This window comes from Echinops telfairi, unplaced genomic scaffold, assembly GCF_000313985.2.
Source record: "Echinops telfairi isolate 266 unplaced genomic scaffold, ASM31398v2 ScPeMD7_7467;HRSCAF=8505_1, whole genome shotgun sequence".
NCBI lineage: Eukaryota > Metazoa > Chordata > Mammalia > Afrosoricida > Tenrecidae > Echinops > Echinops telfairi.
The window spans coordinates 33186123-33206559 of record NW_022111368.1 but is presented as its reverse complement, the minus strand read 5'-3'; positions in this window follow the sequence as shown (position 1 = coordinate 33206559).

Here is a 20437-nt window from a genome sequence, read left to right as displayed (position 1 = left end):
CATAGATCTATTTCCCCATCCTCATATAAATATATTTGCATATGTACATGTCTTTATCTCTACCTCTATAAATGTCCTTTGCCTCAGAGCTCTTTCCTCTATTTCCCTTGATTTTCCTCCTGTCCCACTATCATGGTCAGTCCCCACCAGGATTTTAGCAGTTCCTTTGTTACATTCCCCTTGATCCTGCCCTACCAGGTCTCCCACCCCCACCTCACCACCAATTTGGATCGCTTGTTGTTCCCTTGTCCCTGGGTTTGTTAACACCTCTTCCCTTCCACCCACCTCCCCCTCTCCCATGTTCCCTTGGGACTTTCGGTCCCGTTGTTTTCTCCTCCAGATTGCCTATCCTATCCAGATAGACCTGTGGAAACAACAACATGCACAAAAACAAGACAGAGCAAAACCAAGCAACAATGTACAACAAAACAGCAACAACAACAAACCACTGACAAAGAACAAATTAAAACACACCAAGAAAGAGAAGCTTGTAGTTAGTTCAAGGATCACTGGCCTTTAGGATTGTTTTCCAGACCAGTCTGTTGGGGCACCAGGCCCTGGCCCCAAAGTCCAACTTTCGCATTCACTGGGGACCTTGCTGCTCCATTCCCTTGCTATTCTGCTGCACTCCCCCAGTGTTTTGCCTCAGTGTGGTGGGATCAGATCAGGTGCAATTCCCACACTGGTGTTGTCCCCCCAACGGCCCTGGGTCAGTGAGGGCCATCATGTCTCATAGTGGGGCTGGCCATTTGGTCCTCTCTATTACTGGCTGTTCTAATTGGGGTCATTGTCCTCAAGGCCTGGTGGGCCAGGATGTGCTCCAGTCTCTCCTCCTCCCATCATCTGCTCCCATGTGCTCTGATCAGATACATCTCTCTCCCGGAGCTGTGGATTCAGTGCTGTCCTTTGAAATAAATTCTTCCCGGGGGAGGGGCAGGCATTCACTTAGTATTTGGGACTGAGATCATTTTTTGAGACCATCCGTGCTTGTGTCCATCTCTATCCTTGAGGTCTTCTAATTTGCTTGCTCTTCCTTTACCATGCATGATGCCCTTCTCCAGGAAGTGGTCCCTCCTAATGAGATTTTTGAAGTAAATGAGATAAAATATCACCATTCTGGCTCCTTAAGGGATATTCTGCCACATTCCTTTTATGAAATATATTGGTCTGTAATTGTTTCTTTACCTAGATTTAGTATCAGGATTTTGTTCATTTTAAAAAACTAATTTTTTTGTGTGTTCCATCTTTTTTGATATTATGAAATAGTTTGAGTATAATTGGTGCCAGTTCTCTGAATATTTGGTAGAATTTGCGAGAGGAGCTGTCTAGGCCAGGACCTTTTTTTTTTTTTTTTTGGCAGAATGAGGATAAGGGGTGCCTAAGGACCTATTCATATTTGTCAGCTTCTCACTTCAATTTATGAATATCTTAACTGCTTGTTTTTTCTCAAATACATGCCCATACTAATTTCTGAAATATGGAAGAAAGAGGATTGAGTTAAAACGATTTCCTTCTAAATCATGCTTTATTTATATAAATAAGATTCACTTCTTTGTGTCTAATCCTGAAGTCATTGAATTGAAGACATCACCTTTTCAATAATTACACTTTGAGTCTTAGAAACAGTATGTGACCTCAATCCCATAATGTCAGACCTTATTAGTACTTTTTTTTACATGAATATAATTTAAAGTGATTTATTTTCTCTGTATTTCACAATAAATGATATCAAAATAGAATTATGGCTGAGAGGTTATTGATGAAATTTAAAATAAGTACAAATAAAAGAATTGAAATTTTCTTGGTGTAAGAGACAGGATGAATACATAACATGAGCAATTTAAGGGGTATATTGATAGTTGAGAATTTAGAATAACTACATAACTTTCTGATTATTTGAAAATCCTCTTATGAAAATTAATATAAATGATCAATAATTACATGTAAAGCTTTATAGTCTTGGAAAGTTGCAGGGGTAATGCTACTGTGTCCTATATGATCACTATAAATCAGAATCAACTTAATGGCAGTGATTTGAGTGGGAAATACTTCCTTCAGGAATTCTGATTATATTTTTTGAAAGATGTATAATAACTATTTCCCATAAAAGAGTAGGATAAGAATGCTTTTCAAGGGAGATAACCAAACTCCTAAAGAAAGAAAAAGCATTAGAATTAAACCAGAGGGGAAATATAAATCTTACTAATTCATTTTAGAAAACCCTTTTTATATGGTTAGGTTCTATTAAGTGAGATCCAACTAATGGAATTATATAATGAAACAGTTCTGTGTAATGTGCCAAGCAAACATTTTTTTAAATTTTCATGTTTGAGCCCATTGTGGTAGTGACTATATCAACCACCACCCTTTTTTTTAGGTCTTCCTCCGGCTAAACCACTGTTTTACCAAGAATTGTGTTCTTCTACAGGCACGGTAGACCTGGATGACCTGGTGAGAATACATGAGTTGAAGTCTTGCCATCTCTGTTTTTAGGAACACTGGGACTGCATTTGGGCTAAAACAGATGGTTGTTCTTCTGGTTGGCCACAGCTGCAGTAAACTGTGTGGAGGGCTTAATCCGACCTCTTCTGGTTTCACTTTTGCTAAGACGCAGAAATCAGACACACCTCCATGCTGCACCTTACTTTACTTACTCTACCAGCAGCTCTTCGACCCATGGTACTCCACATTCTCACAGATGATATTCACAATTATGGAAGTCTATGAAGATGTTAATAAGTTAACAAGAGTCAGAATCAGTGTGAATACAGTCATTGTTCTACACTGTAATACCTAGCCTCAACTAATAACCAAGTCTCTATCTGGTTCTCAGTCTCTCAGCCTTGTGGTCGGTCCCTTGGCGTCTGCCTCAGTGGGGCAAGAAGCAAGCTTGCCTGTCACTCTGTCTCACAGTTCCATAGTCTTGAGCCAGATGAGAAAGTACTGGTCCTCTAAGACTACAATCTTGTCTGAGCCTCTGCCACTTCAGATAGAGATCTGCAATGTGCCCTCCTGGTCGTCCTGGGCTTTCTCTCTCTGTTGCTGCATCCTTCTAGCCGGGGGGATGGTAACAAAAATTGACCAGTTCCCTTTATTAGTGCTACACATGCCCCATTAGCATATCTCCACCCAAATATTTGTTAGGTATTGTAGAGACATGGTTATAAGGGCCATATTAAAAATTTCACTCCACCAGAATACAATATCAATTATTGTTTGCCAGCATTATGATTCAAGATAATTCATTCTTCTCCAGTGTCACCTATTCGTTGTTCTGTTTCACATGCGTACGAGTCGATTGAAAATACCCTGGCTTCTGTCCATTGTCTTAGTCCTCAAAGTAACATCTTTGTCTTTGACCACTTTGATGAGCTATTTTGCTCCATAGAAGCGCTACTACACAATACATCCCACCCACCCCCTTGACTGAAACTTTCATTAGCATTGATTTTGGATCCAAGTTAAGTGACATATTTTGTCAATTTCAGTGTTTTCTCCTTTTGCTCAGAATATTGTTTATTGGGTTAGTTGTGAGGATTTTTGTTTTCTTTATGATGATATGTAATCCATACTGAAGGCTGGAGTCTTTGATCTGCATCAGTAGCTTTAACAAATTCTGTTCACTCACACCAAGTAAGCCTGTTCCATTTACACATCACAGGTTGTTCATGATCATTCCTCTGTAATTCTGGTTAACAGAAGTTCAGATTACCTTCTCACTATACAGATTGAATGAGCCTTCTGAAATAATCAAACCATGCTACACACCTTTCTTCATCTAAAATCATGCATTACCTATAGTTCTCTTTCAATGACTGTCTCTTAGTTGAAGTACAGGCTCCAAAAAACTATTAATAAATAAATATTCTAGAGTTCCAATTCATTTCAATATTATACACACTGTTCAATGACATTTCATACTCAACAAGCATTAGTATAGAGCTTTCTGGTATTTTCCGCTTTCAGCCAAATCTGACACAAGTAATCCCTCCCAGTTATCTGCTGACTACACTTCCTGACAGTTCTTCATTGATATGTTGCTGCAACCATTTTTGTAGTATCTTCACCAAAACTAAACTTTAGTGTGATATTAGTGACATTATTCAATACTTTCTACATCTGTTCACATCACCTTTCTTTGGAGGGGGGGGAAATATAGGTCTCTTTTAGTCATTTGGCCAGGTATCTATCTTCTAAATTTCTGGGCATAGATAGGTAATACTTGAAAGTTCTATTGACAAAATTTCTCAAAGCATTAAGGGTACTCACTAGTCATCTCCTATGCCTTACTATTTAGTTTATCACATTTTAAAAACAAAAATCTGAATAAGATCATCAATTTGCGCTTCTCTGTCTATTTTTCTCCACATAATACATCATTCCAACAATAGTCTTAATTAAGTTTTGTCTATACATTTTATGGTGACAGAATTTAATATGGGACGTCATAATATCCTACACATGCACACATACTTTGCTAATATATACAGATAGTCATTGTCGTCAATGCACCAATACATTCTGACCATAATTACTTCTAGGACACAATACCATACTTATTTTTTAATTTATTTTTCCTTCCACATTTACTTCTCAAAACATAAAGAAAATATGTTGTTGTGGTTGTTGTTGTTACATGCTATTGAGTTGGTTCCGACTCATGACAACCGTACACAGACTGGAACTGAACCATCCCTGTCTGGCACCATCCTCAAAAGTGTTGCTATATTGGAGCCCGTTGTTGCAGCCACTGTGTCACGCCTTCATGCTGAGAGCCTTACTCTTTTTGCTGATGCTTTATTTTGCCAAGCATGATGCCCTTCTCTAGGTACTGGGTTTTACTGATAAATGTCCAACGTATGTGAGACAATGTCTTGCCATACTTGGTTCTAAGACTCATTCTACGTGTATTTCTTCCAATATAGTTTTTTGTTTCTGTTTTTTAGCTATCCATGGTACTTTCAAAGTAAATAAGAAAAGTGAAAGTAAGTAGTATACATATTTTTCAAGATACATTTTAAATAGATCAATTCATATAAATGGTCAATAATTATTTACAGATTAATTATTTCACTGAAATTTTTGTTTAACTTTCATCTCATAATCTTTTAAAGATCAAATTCAATAAAACTGCGTAGCTTGTGCATGATTATTTCCCCACCAGGCAATATCACTACGTACAAGAATACCTAACTTTTATTCAGTTTTCAATGTGTCAAAAATATTTCTAAAAGTTTCAAATGAATTAATTCAACCGATGCTTCTCATAATTCACTAACATAGGTAAGATTGGTTGGTTTTCCTGAAAGCAGGGCTTGAGAACAAGATGGATGTGCACGTAAATTAATGAAGCAGTGCTTTACGGGGAACAGGTAAGTTCATAAGGAAAAGAAGATAGGAATGAGGAAAAAGTTTTAAGTAAGAATGTGGATTAGGTAAGACCTGATTGATCCTATGTAAGGGATTCTTTTGAAGAGAAGCTGCTGTAAAGAGTCACTTCAGGTCAAGGAGAAATTATTTTATTTCTTTCTATTCCGGTCAATAATTGTCTGTGAACTCAGGGTACAGAAGAGATGATGCCAAGTATAATCGAAGGCACTTTGGGACTAGATAGTTTAAATTTCTGGATGTCCAGTCTCAAGATAATGTTCCAATGTGAGCCGTTAAAGAGATTACCCAACCTTCCTGGTGCCAGGGTGTGGACACACCCACAGCACTGATCCACGCATTCTAGGAGGGATAACATTACCCCTGCTTTCTACAATAGGTATATTGTTGCCTTGATTTTATGGTTTCAGACCCTGAGCCCCAGAGAAAAGTATGTGAATTGCTCAATGACAAACTCTAAGGAGATATAGAAAGCTAGGCCACACGACTGGTCTGTCTGGATCTAGAGTCAGAATACTCTCCTCTACATGAGCCAAAAAGTTTGCTCCAAAATCACAGAAATATCTACCTAACAACGAACAGAAAGCATCAAAATGTGAAGCTATTGCTTGCTGACATACCCTCCATATAGCTGCATCCACTTCTAAAGGCTGTGCTTCCAGCTCTCTAACTCTTCCTTTCAGACCTCTGTGCTCCTTGAGTGGTACCGCATCAAAAGAGCAGGTAGTGTTGCCATTATCGAAAGACTGAACTTGCGCTCCTTTTAAAACATCTTTGAGTGCTTTGAACAAAAGGGAGGCTGATGGGATTAGATCAACAGCGTCAAGTGGATGGAGTAAGGCTCTTCAACAAAAGTCTTATAAGACAGCCTTTGCTACCCTTGAAGAATGACTGAACATATTGCTGTGAGGGTTACACCACTCTCCAACTTTCCTGACCTTTTTCTCATGAATGCAGTTTTCAGCGTTCTTAGTACATCATATATATATATATTTTTTTTTTCTGTATCCAGTAGAAAAGTAATTATCATTTTTGAATTTAAAAAGGCATCATAATCCTTTTAGTTGATTTTGCTTCTTTGAGTTCAGATGGCCCGACCAATGACCTCAGAAGGCACACTTTGACAGGATATTTTTTGGTATCCCACCTAACAATCTAAGGCAACCTAGGCATTCTAACAAGACTAAAACAAGCATATTGCTGAGACAAATTATATTAATTCATCCACTGATCAAATAGACATGTTTAAACATGTTTTGTATGGAATAAATCATACATATATAACCTGGAACCCTATATTCACATAATAGGATATTACTAAAAAATATTAATTTCTAATTAATTATGTTGGATGAAGGCTAAATTTGAAGGGTACATACTACATTATTAAAATTATAACGGCAAATTCCAGGACATGGTGTTAAGGGCAAATGATTAATTAAAGAAAGGCAAAATAGAAATTTGGGAGCAATGATATATTACATACTATTTGACTTAAATATATGAACACATATTTCTGTTGCTGTTGTTACGTGTCATCAAGCCGGTTCTGAATCATAGCAAGTCTACATTAAACAGGACAAAACCATCTCTGACAGAATCCTCAAGCTATAAAATGATGTCATTGATATCGCACACGAGAAAAGGTCATCTTCCAATGGTCTCAGCCACACACTGACAGGGAGCTGCCAGAAGTTCAGGCCAGATTCAGAAGAGGATGTGGAACAAGGGTTATCATGGCTGTTGTCGAATGACTCTTCGGTCAAAGCAGGGAATACCCAAAAGAAGTTGACTTGTGTTTCATTAACTGTGTAAAGGAATTTGACAGTGTGGACCAAAATAAATTGGATAAACTTGAGAAGATTGGGAATTCCAGAACGCTTCAGTGTGCTCATTTGGAATTTGTGCGTGGATCAAAAAGCAATTGTGCAAACAGAACAAGGGAATATTCATGATTTAAAATCAGGAAAGGTATATGTCAGGGCTGTATACTTGCATCAAAATCATTCAAACTATACGTTGAACAAATAATCAGAGAAGCTGGATTATATGAAGAAGAGTGTGGCATCAGGATTGGAGGGAGGCTTATTAATAACCTGCCATATACAGATGACACAACCTTGTTTGCTGAAAGTGAGGAGGAGTTGAAGCACTTGCTGATGAAGATAAAGGGTTATAGCCTTCAGTTTGGATTACAATTCAATGTAAGTGAGACCAAAATCCTCACAACTGGACCAATAAGTAATATCATGACAATCGAAGAATAGGTTGAAGTTGTCAAGAATTTTGTCTAACTTGGATCCACAATCAATACTCATCAAAGCAGCACTCAAAAAATCAAAAAACATATTGCATTAGGTAAATCTGCTGCACAAGAACTTTTTATAGTATTGAAGGGCAATGGTTTTAATGTTAGGACTAAGGAGCACCTGATCCAGAACATGGTATTCTCCATTGCATCATATGCATGTGAAAGTTGGACATTGAATAAGGAGACCATAGAAGAATTGATGCATTTGAATTGTAGGGCTGGAGAAGAATATTGGAAGTACTATAACTTGCTAAAGCAACAGATCAATCTGTATTGGAATAAGTAAGACCAGAGTGCTCCTTAGATGCAAGGATGGCAAGACTTGGTTTTACATACTTTCAATATAGTGTCAGGAGAGACACTGGGGAAGGACATCATGTTTGCATGTTTGATAAAGTGGAGGGGCAGCAAAAGAGAGGAAGCCTCTCAGTGAGAAAGATTAACACAGTGGCTATATCCATGGGTTAGGCATAGGAACCTTTTCAAAAATGGCACAAGACCATGCAGTGTTTTGTTCTGTGGTGCATACGGTCATTATGAGTTGAAGTCCACTGGGTGTTACCCAATAACAATTAAGGTCACTGTTTTTAGGTGTTCAGTTTCCCTTACACTGACCTTCATGAGGCACAATGGGCTCAGCAAAGGAAGAACTCTGGATTTCACTCCTCCTTTAGTGGGGAGAGGTTTACAAAGGTGATTTCATATTTGCAAAGCCTCAGCTTTTAAAGGTGTGCTATAAAGTGTATTAATAGGCATTTGGCATTGTTTGAAAGTCAATAGTTACTTATATTATTATTGGTAGTTTTGAATACTTTGTTTATTTGTATTTAAAGTGATGTTGGAGGTGTAGAGGGCAGGCCATGATAAAAATCCAAGAAATGAGAAACTAGGAATTTCAAAGAGCTTTAAGGTCTTCAAATAAACTCTCCTTCAAGACCACAGTATTTCCACTCTAAAAGCATGCACGTCCTGGTTATTTGCCAACCATGCTCTCCCCCAAAGGTACTTTCATAAGCATGCTGTGCTATTTTTATAGCAATGGGTAATTGCTTAATTATTAACGTTATCATTCTATTGAAGATACCTACAAAAGGGTAGTAAGAAAATTATAATTATAAATATCCAAAAGATTGAAGCTGAGTAAACTTTCTTAGATTATGAAAACCTTATCTTTGGCTTCTCTACAATACAATTCTTTGCATTAGAAATTGTTGTGACTTACTGGAAGATAAACAAGGGATCATCTAACTGAGAAACAACAAAGCCCACATGGAAGAAGCACACCAGCCTGTAAGATGACAAGGCGGCAAAAGGGCCAGGTATCAGGCATCAAAGGCAAAAAAAAAAAAAAAAAATCATAAGATTGTGAATGAGGGGGAGTGCAGAGTGGGGACCCAGGGCCCATCTGGGGGAAATTGGACATCCCCTTGCAGAAGGGCTGCGGGGAGGAAGAGGAGCAAATTGGAGTGCAGTGTAGTAATGATGAAATATGAAATTTTTCTCTGATTCTTAAATGCTTCCTCCACCCCACTACCATGATCCCAATTCTACATTACATATCCAGCTGGACTGGAGGAGGTGCACAAATAGGAACTGGAAATACAGTGAACCCAAGACAGATGAACCCCCCAGGACCAGTGGAGAAAGTGCCGATGGCAGGAGGGTACAGGGAAGGAGAGGGAGAAAGGTGGAACAGAGGACAAGGTCTACATGTGGCCTCCTCCCTGGGGGACGGACAGCGGAGAAGTGGGTGAGGGAGATGTGGGATGGGGTAAGATATGATAAAATAATAATAAATTATAAATTATCAGGGGGAGTGGGGGGAGTGGGGAGGGAGGGGGAAAACTGAGCTGACACCAGGGGCTCAAGTGGAATGTGGGTGTCGTAAGAATGATGAAGTCAACATAGGTACTAAAGTGCTGGACACAGATGATATATGTACAGATTGTGATGAGTTGTATAAGCCCCTAATAAAATGATTATTTAAAAGAAAGAAAGAAATTGTTGTGACTAAGATGATTCTGCAAAGATCCTTGATATCAGTCAAGATATATGATCCTTGATATCAGTCACTCCATGTACTTCAATAATTGGAAGTTAAAGGTTAAACTGAAAATATATAGGATTAATATTTTCATGTATTTTCTATGTAATAGTGAAATTATAAACAAAAACAAAATCAAAGTATGCATACAACTGGATATACACATACAGATATTCACAATCAGTTGATAGGTCATGCTGACAAAATGAAGTAGGGCTACTTAATATGTAACTTTTCAATAGCCTACTATGTTATCATATAAGTGATGGCTTAATGCGTGCTTCATTTTATGGCCTATGGATTTGCTAAGTGTAATGGCATATATTCCCTTTTAGTATATGATAATCTATCAGTTAAGAGTATGAACATTTCATTCAGATCAACACTTTCATGCAATTTGCATACATTGTGGACAATTTTATTTTCCTGGCAGCAGAAGTACTCTAAATAAAATTACTCCGTATGTAAAGGATGTGCTGTACTAGCAGTTTGTTAGATCTGAGCTTAAATCCCGCAAAGATCAAACATTGACTCCTAGGAAGCACAATATGCACACACAGTGTAATTATGACATGACACATCTACTCGCTTAATATCTACTCCTTGAGGAACACATTGATGGAACACTCTCCATTCAGAATTTGCTTTATTACCTTGAAAATAAGTAGTTCCAACCAAGTATTTGGTTCTTTATAAAACGGCATGCAAAATCTCACTCTTCATGGTGTTCTTCCAACTTCATGGCATTAGCATTACCTTTTCATATTATATACATTTTTCTCAATTTCTATTAGATTTAGGGCCCAAGTTAATAGCTATACTACGCCTTTAAACTCTAAGGATTGTTTTGCAAATCAATCACATGCTTTGTAAAGATACAATTTATCACTGATTTTTATTACTTGTTCATATTTTTCCTCACCAACCATTTAGTTCCACTACTCTGCTTATAAGTTAAACATTCAGAATAAAAGCATGACTAGCCACAACTATAGGAGGCATATTAATTTTAAAAATGTTGGGAATTGTATGCTTCCTGGGAGCATATCTGAAAGCACTGTACAGTCAGTATAATTGAATTTTACTGCCTGCAGTTTACTGTCTATCTTTAAATTATGTAGGTCCATTACCCCCCAAAGATTCTCCAACTCTAGTTGTTGCATATTCTTATTACAGATTCATAACTGTGTACTCATTAAACTATATTATTGAATGTCTATCATTGTATTCAATGTAATAACTGGTTCTGCAGCATGTCAAATCCTATTTGCTGTTGGTACGGCTACACATCATTCACTGTAGGGTGTAGTATTTATGGCCCCTTGTACATTTCCAACTGTGGTGATATTTTAAGTCCTTATGAGTGTCCTTAATTACATATTGATTTTGGATTTCTTCTTAAATAACTTTGCTGTATGAACTCTTGGTTTTTGGAATGGGCAAAATCTAATCTATAAAGATTAATTTTGATCTTTTTGAAAAATTACTCAAATAATAAAAGTGAATGTGAACCATGTCTCGAGAAGGTAAAGCAAACTTCTTAAAAAGAAAACATTTTCTGGAAGGAAAGGTAAAACAAAGTCCTAGTGAATTGTGGAACTATGTAGATTTTTGCTTGTTTAATTTAAATGAGGCCCTGAGTTACTAAATGCAGAAACCAATGGCTATAAAACAAGTCCTCAAAACATCAATGCCTGTGAGGATGGTGCAGCACCAGGCATGCTTTGGTCTGTTGTATACAGGGTCCCTGAGAGTCAGAACTGAGTGGAAAGGGTCTAAGAACAAGAAATCGTCCTTTGGGTCTTAGTAAAGTGCTCCAAGCAACATGTGAATACATAAGCAATTACAAGAGGAGACTTCAAAATGTCTCTAACGATGTGTTGCTAAATTAAAACTCTGAAACATTTTAATACAATGTTTGCCCCCACTGGCCAAGCATGCATCATAACTCTCTCTGTTTTCTAATTGCATGTACTTCAGAAAGCCACATACTTTCTCTGGACCACAGGGACCTAAAGTATAAAATGAAAGCAAAATACGAAGATTGCCGTTCATGGGTTTATAGTCAATTACTGACTAACAGGGAGGGGGGAGTGATTTCCCCTTTGAGTCAAGGTGGTGGAGAATCTTTACCAGGGAAACTCTGGAGTCGCTCTTAGGTAGGATTCAGTCAGAACCCTCATGAACCCACTCTTCTCAACTCTTTTCTCATCCCTCGCCTGCTTTCTTCATGCACCTATCTGTTCCTCAGAGCATGGCTTCATGAAGTCTTATGCACATTGTTTTATACACAGGTCCAACTTCCAAAAAATCTAAACTACTTGACCTACCTTATTGAATTAAGAATGTCAAAATTCAATTCATTTAAAATCTTTATAATTATACTTGACATAGTATGAGCACTTAATAAATGTTATGTTATATTACTTATTGATATTACATAGTGAGAATAAAATTGTCTGGAAAATCACTTTCTCCCCAAATTATCACATATGGATATTAAGAACTTGAACAAACCCATAGGAAAAGAAGAAATAAAGAAGATTATCAAAAAAGATCCCGCTTAAAAAATCCCTGGTCCATATGGCTTCACAGGAGAATTCTACCAAACATTCAGAGAAGAGCTGATATCAATCCTACACAAAGTCTTCCAGAACATAGAAAAGGACAGCAAACTCCCAAATTCATTCTATGAAGCCAGTATAACCCAGTAAAAAACCGGACAAAGACCCCACAAGATTAGAGCACTATAGACCAATATCTCTCATGGACATAGATGCAAACATTCTTAACAAAATCCTAGCCAACAGAATCCAACAACGTATTAAAAAAATAATACATCATGACCAAGTGGTATTCATACCAGGGATGCAGGGTTGGTTCAACCTTCAAAAAACAGATATTGCAATCCACCACATCAACAAGCAAAAGGAAAAGAATGATATGAGCATAACTATGCAGAAAATTCATTTGATAATATCCGATGGCTATTCCTCACAAGACTCTCAAGAAGAGAGGATTAGAAGGGAAAATCCTCAGTACAATAAAAGCCATATATGAAAAACCAAGTGTTAATATTATATTCAATACAGAAAAACTGAAAACATTTCCACTGAATAAGGGAAACTGACAAGGCCAATGCCATTAGACAACGGCAAGATATCAAGGGTGGACGATTGGACAAAGAACAAGTCAAAAAATTCACACTTTGCAGACGATATTATTTTATATATTGAAAAACCTAATGGGTCCACAATGAGATTGCTGGAAAGAATCAAGGAGTTCAGTAGAGTAGCAGGATACACGATAAACAAGGATAAATCAATTGGATTCCTATATAACAGTGATGGGAATACAGAAAAAGATATCAAGGAATCATTATCACTCACAAAAGCCACATAAAAGCTGAAATACCTAGCCAAAAACCTAACTAATAAACAAAAGACCTGTAGGAAGAAAACCAGAGAACATTACTGCAAGAGACCAAAAGAGATCTACACAAATGGAAGCTTGTTCTGTGTTTGTGGATCAGAAGACTCAATACTGTGAAAAATGTCAATATTACATGAAGCAATTTACAAATTCAATGCAATCCTGATCCAAATTCCAGCATCATTCTTTAGTGAAATGAAAAACAGATTACCAACTTCATATGGCTTGGAAAGAAGTCCAGGATAGAAAAAGAATTCCACACAAAGATGAACAAATTAGGTGGCCTTGAACTACCTGACCTGAAAACCTATTATCAAGACACAGTTGTCAAAAGAGCCTGGTGCTGGTATAATGATAGATACTTGGACCAACGAATCAGGACAGAAGACCCAGAAATGTAAACATCCACATACTGACAACTGATTTTTGACAAAGGCCCAAAAAAATCTGGATAAGAATGAAACAAGGCCTCACGCAATGCCCAAAAACAAACTCAAAGTAGATCAAAGACCTAAATGTAAAACCCAAAGCTATCAGGGTCATAAATGAGAAAATAGGGACAAATCTAAGTTCCCTTGTACAGGGAATACAAGGGCTGTCAGAATTCACAAATGAAAAACACTCTGTGGAAAATAAAATAGATGAATGGGCCTTATTAAAAATAAATAACTTTGAACATAGACAGAAATTATTAAAAGAGTAAAAAGAGAGCCCGCAGATTGGGAAAAGATATTTAGTAATGACATAACAAAGGACTAATTACTAAGATCTACAGAATCTTATATGCTTATAACAAAAACAAAAACTAATAAGTAGCCCTCTAAAAGGTGGGGAAAAGCCTTGAACAGGTGATTCACAAAGTATGACACTCAAATGGCTAATAAACACATGAGGAAATACTACAGATCATTAGCCATTCGGGAAATGCAAGTCAAAAAATGAGATACCCACTAGCATCCATTACTCTAGCCTTATTTAAAACAGTACATACACCTCATGACAGCTGGGATCAAATGTTTGGTAGAGGGAGGGGATGCTGTCTGCTGAGTGGTATAGCTTTGTGGATCCGGGGTGAGTTCTCCTGGATGGGTAGGTGGCCCTGTCGGAGGGATGAGGCTTACTGATGGGAGGGACAGTGCAGGAGAGGTGAGAGGGAATGTTCAAGTTTGGGCTAACATAGGTGCATGACTGTTTGGGGAGGGGAGAGAGGACTGACCACCAAGGTGGGGGGAGAGACCAAGGATACTGTTGGGATTATTAGGTGGGGAGGGTCTTTAGTAGTGCACAGCAGGAGGGCATAATTGACCATGAATGTCTGCAAGTATACAGGGAACCAAGGCCGGTTGCCTCAGAACACTGAGACACTGAATCCTGGATCTTCAGGGTGCACGGCATGCTCCAGGGGCTGCATCGATAAGGCCCCAAATGGGAACTCCCCTGGGTGAATTGGACTATACCCCAGACGTACCTGTAACTTGAGTACGTAAACCAGAGAACACACTGGTGTCTGAGTTAGAATAAGACAGCTGTACCAACAGCAAGTTGGTTGGCAAATAAACAAGGTTTAGGTACATCAAGGCCTTGTGTGCTCTATTAAGATACGTATTATTCCAGCAGTCCTGTGACAGCCATTCTGTTACATTCTGCTTATGCTTACTTATATTAAGGTGTATCTCAGCTGTGTGTCGTCATTTGGGCTCACCCTCTTGAAGCTGTATTGTTTCTTTATTTTTCGGTAAATGAAACACACGGACATTGAGCTTATTGGGAATGAAAATATAACAAGGGTTGGGGGAAGGGGTTATAGAGGTGCAGGAGAGTTAAGAGGGAGATTACGTCAAGAAGTCCAGAAATATGTGTGCATAAGCAAATGTGGTGAAGAAAGCTGATGGTGCCTGGCTATCAAAAGATATAGTATCTGGGGTCCTAAAGACTTCATGATAAACAAGTGGCCATCTACCTCAGAAACAACAAAGCCCACATGAGAGAAGCACACCAGCCTGTGTGACCACGAGGTGTCAAAGGAATCAGGTATCAGGCATCAAAAAACAAAAAAATCATATCATTGCAAATGAGGGGGAGTGCAGAGTGGAGACCCAAAGCCCAACTGTAGGCAACTGGACATCCTCTTACAGAAGGCTCGAGGGGAGGAGATGAGTGAGTCAGGGTGCAGGGTATCAATGATGAAATATACAACATTCCTCTAGTTCTTAAATGCTTCCTCCTCCCACTATCATGATCCCAATCCTGTCTTACAAATTTGGCTAGACCAGAGGATGTGCATTGGTACAGATAGGAAATGGAAACACAGGGAATCCAGGACAGATGATCACTTCAGTACCAGTGGTGAGAGTGGTGATACCTGGATGGAGGGTAGAGGGAAGGTAGGTTAGAAAGGGGGAACTGATTGTAAGGATCTACAGATAACCTTCTCCCTGATGGATGGACAACAGAAACATGGGTGAAGGTGATGTCATACAGTGTAAGATATAAAATAATAAGTTATAAATTATCAAGGGTTCATGAGGGAGAGGGGAGTAGGGAGGGAGGGGAAAAATGAGGCACTGGTATCAAGGGCTCAAGTAGAAAGAAAATGCTTTGAGAATAATGATGGCAACAAATGTACAAATGTGCTTGACACAATGGATGTAAGTATGGATTGCCATAAGAATTGTACAAGCCCCCAATAAAATGATTTTTAAAAAAAGGAAGTACAGGGAGGAAAAGTATGTTTTGGAAAACATGTATGATTATAGAAGCAATTGTACAATTGTGTTTGACATGATTGAACTGTGGAATGATGTGACATATGTATTAACTTCCAAGTTACGGCAAATTGGGGGAATAAAAGAAAAAAGGAAAAGATCCAGAAATGAGTTTGAGGCTTGCACTAAAAATGCAAGCTCCAATTTAAGAGCAATCAGTTCATTTTATGTTTGTTTGTTTTTAAATCATTTTATTGGGGACTCATACAACTCTTATCACAACCCATACATACATCAATTGTGTCAAGCACATTTTTACATTTGTTGCCCTCATCATTCTCAAAAATTTGTTCTTCACTTCCGCTCTTGGTATCAACTCCTCATGTTTCCCCCTCCCTCCCGACTCCCCCCTCCCTCATGAACTCTTGATAATTTATAAATTATTATTATTTTGTGATGTCTTATACTATCCGACGTCTCCATTCACCCATTTTTTGTTGTCCATTCCTCAGAGAGGAGGTTCTATGTAGATCTTTATAATTGGTTTCCCCTTTCTGCCCTACCTTCCCTCCACCCTCCAGTATCGCCACTCTCACCATGGGTCCTGCAGGGATCATCCGTCCTGGATTCCCTGTGTTTTGAGTTCCTATCTGTACCAGTGTCCATCCTCTGGTCTAGCTGTTTTTGTGAGGTAGAATTGGGATCATAATAGTAGGGCGGGGGTGCGGGGGGCAGCGTTTAAGAATTAGAGGAAAGTTGTATGTTTTATAATTGCTACACTGCACCGACTGACTTGTCTCCTCCCTGCAACCTTTCTGTAAGGGGGTATCCCGTTACCTACAGATGGGCTTTGGGTCTCTCCAATCTGCACTCCCCCTGATTTGCAATAATATGATTTTTTGTTCTTTGATGCCTGATACCTGATCCCTTCGACACCTCGTGGTCACACAGGCTGGAGAGCTTCTCCCATGTGGGCTTTGTTGCCTCTGAGCTAGATGGCCACTTGTTGATCTTCAAGCTTTTAAGACCCCAGACGCTATATCTTTTGATAGCCGTGCTCCATCAGCTTTCTTCACCACATTGGCTTATGCACCCATTTGTCTCCAGTGATCATATTGGGAAGGTGGGTACATAATGATATTTTTTTCTGTTATTACATCATCTCAATACTCACCTTCATGAAGTGATAACTGAAGATCGGAGTGTTATAGCAAAGTGTGGCAAAGAAAGCAGATGTTGCCAGGCCATCAATCAAATAATATCTGGGTACTTAAGGGCTTGTTTACAAATATTCACCCATCTATAGGAGTCAACTGAGTTCACACAGAAAATGCATACCAGCTTGTGTGATCCAAAGATAACAATTACAGAATTTGAATAGGTGAAGAGAAAAGCTTTAGAGCTGAAATTATGAACACCCCATTTGTGGAGCGCTATGAAGGACGGTGGGAGCCAAATCCCATCTGCAGAGTATGTGGTTAGAGTGAGCCACTGGTAGTTCTGCTCTAGCCACAGACCAGAGTTCCAAACAGCTTTATGATCAGTCATAGACCTTGTAATCTTGATTGTGATGTAATGAATTCCATACTTGGCCAGTTGACTACCCTATAGATGTGACCTGAATTTGTTCTGGGAAGTATCTCTTATTAGTTCCATAACAAAAATGTCCTCTGGTTTTTTGAATGGTGTTGGGGGTCTTTTTCTACGGACACATTGTTTGTATTTTTGTCTTTATACTATTATGTTTTTATCCTTACCACCTGTGATGCACAGGAGGAGTGGATGCAGAATGATAATAACTGATACTAGGGGATAAAGGGAATGCAGACGTGGAGGGTGCATGATAAGAAGGGACAAGGGATTTCCAGAGTAAATAATGAAGGCAGGAGGGGGGAGGGGCAACTAAAATGCACTGTGATTGCATAACTCATTTTAAAGGTGATTTAACTATGGGGGGGGGATGCTCTAAAATTGATGTTGTGTTGATTGTACAATTCTCCTTGATATGATTGAGTGATTGAACTATTGAATTATATGATAAGTAAATTACTTGCCAATAAAATAGTGAAAAAATGGACTGAGAAATACAAGTTGATAAACTTTTATAAAATAATTGTTGTTAAGTGGTGATAATCTCCATAGGAAGATATAGGAGATGACTAGAAATTAACCTCAATGCTTTACATTATGTATGCAATACCATCCTTCACAACATGATCAACATTTTGTCAACAGGGATTTTAATAACAAAATTAGTCAATATTTTCCAGGTTTTTAAAAGATGACAATCAAGCTTGAAATAAGTTTATCTTTTATCTTCATGATTAACTGTGATTAATCATGCTAAACTTCATGATTTAATAAGTGATTTCATTTTACATTGGTTGAATAGCAGCCATGCTCTATGTGAAAATCATGTATTATTAAATCAATATTTATTATCTTGACTAATTTTTATTGTGATAAAATATTTCCAGGTAAAAATTGCAGAAATTAGATTAATTTTATATTTCATATCTGACCAAATTATAACTGATAAGACAATAGATTATAGAGGTCACAATTGAAAAAATAATAGGTTTTTAAATTGTCAATAAATTTTTGTTCTCCTAAAAGTAGTCATGGTACAAAAAATAAATACGATAATAGCCATTTAGTGCTCCACCACTCAGATAGTAGGAGGAACTTATTCCATAATATTCATCTCTATAATTGTTAATGGTATCTTCCAGTTTCAAAGAATTTCAGGCAAATCTTAGAGATAGTGTTGCAATAATGGAAATCACATGAAATTTTGTTTTCTCGGTGCATATACAAAGTTATGTTTACATTATTTGCTGCAGTTTATTAAGTGTACAGTCACATTATAAGAACATTTGAAGTATTGTCAAAATTACCACAAGGTGAGACAGACAGATATGAATTGAGCACACACTGCAAAATATTAGGTCGATAGAATTGCTCAAAACAGGTTGTAAAAAACGAAGCACAAAAAATGAAGTGTCATAAAACAATGTATACCAGTTTTCTTGAGCTCCCTCTCCATTTCACTTAGTGAACAAATGAGTGCACAATATGGGCACTTGGATGCGAACCTCAGGGTAATAATCCCATAGATATCTGAGTGATCTATTTATGACGTTACAGAGAATGTTACATCCAAGTTTTTAAAATTCTCCTACTTGGTCTAATTTAATTCTACTTATTACAATATAACAATCGAGCGCTGCCTCCACTTGTCTGGCAGTTGGCTACCCACTTCAGAGCAAGCAGCCGCTAAACATTCCTCTTTTTCACTGCCCTACTTTACACCCCGTTCTTCAAAAGCCACTAAAAAAGTTATACATAGCTTCAAAAAAACCATTGAGCACCAGAATAAGGGATATCATGTTGGAATAAAACCTAAAGCATAAAAGAAATATCCATGAGTTCATACTGTTTGAATAAATAATTAGATGTTAGAGAAGAGATGAATCTCCCCCATTCAAGAGTATTCCAAGTGCTGTGTGTAGACCCATCACCCTCACAGAGAGGACAGCCTCCTTTGAACTTCCAATTTGTGGGCTGTACAGAGACATTTAGAATGGGTGTAGGGTGCAGAGCATGTGTGTGTGTGTGTGCAAATTTAGTGGTGTAACCACACAAACACTACCTCCAGCCAGTTTTGGCTTTCAGGAACTCTTTCATCTGGTCATTTTGTTCCTATCATGTAACCCCTCAGTATATTTTTGTTGTTGTTGTTGAACACTTTTTACCTTTTTGCACTATAAGATGTTCAAAGTTCAAAGTTCATCTATATATTATTTGCTCCATCCCTAGTCCCAGCCATTTTTTTCAAGAAATCCAGATTTCCTTTGTCAGATAATATTATCAGAAACCTTCTCTGGGTATTAGGTTTTCGCATTGCTTTTTCAATGTCATAATTCCAGACTCTCATTAGCTGACAACTGAAATCAGCTCACAGAACATGCAAATGGACAGGTGTTTGCCATCTATGTGGCAGAGGGAGTTACGTGTCAGCTGCTATCTGCAAACTCAGCAGTTCAAACCCACGAGGGTGCTCCTCAGAGGCACTGCGGTGAGACTTCCTCTTGCATACTTTGGATATGTTATCAGGAGAGACCAGTCCCTGGAGGAAGCCACTCTGCTTAGTAAAGGAGAGGGGCAGCAAATAGAGAGAGGCAAGCCCAAAGGAAATTGATTTGGAGCATGGCTGCAACCATGAGCTCAAGCATGGGAACAATTGTGCAGATGGCACAGAACTGGCTGTCACGCACTTTGTTGTGTGTATGTAGCGATGGGTTGGAACCAACTTGATGACACCAACAACAAACTTTATTAAAATTGAGTTTCAACAAGAATGCCTAACTCTGAGTAATGCTATTTCCTGTAAGTTATTTTCAAACATCTCCTAAATTTATTGGATTATGTCACTATATGTAAGATTCATATATATTAATCAAAATTTAAGAAGTGTCACAAAAATAAAACATTAGGCAGAATTTATATATATACATATATATGTACACACACACACACACATATATATATATATAT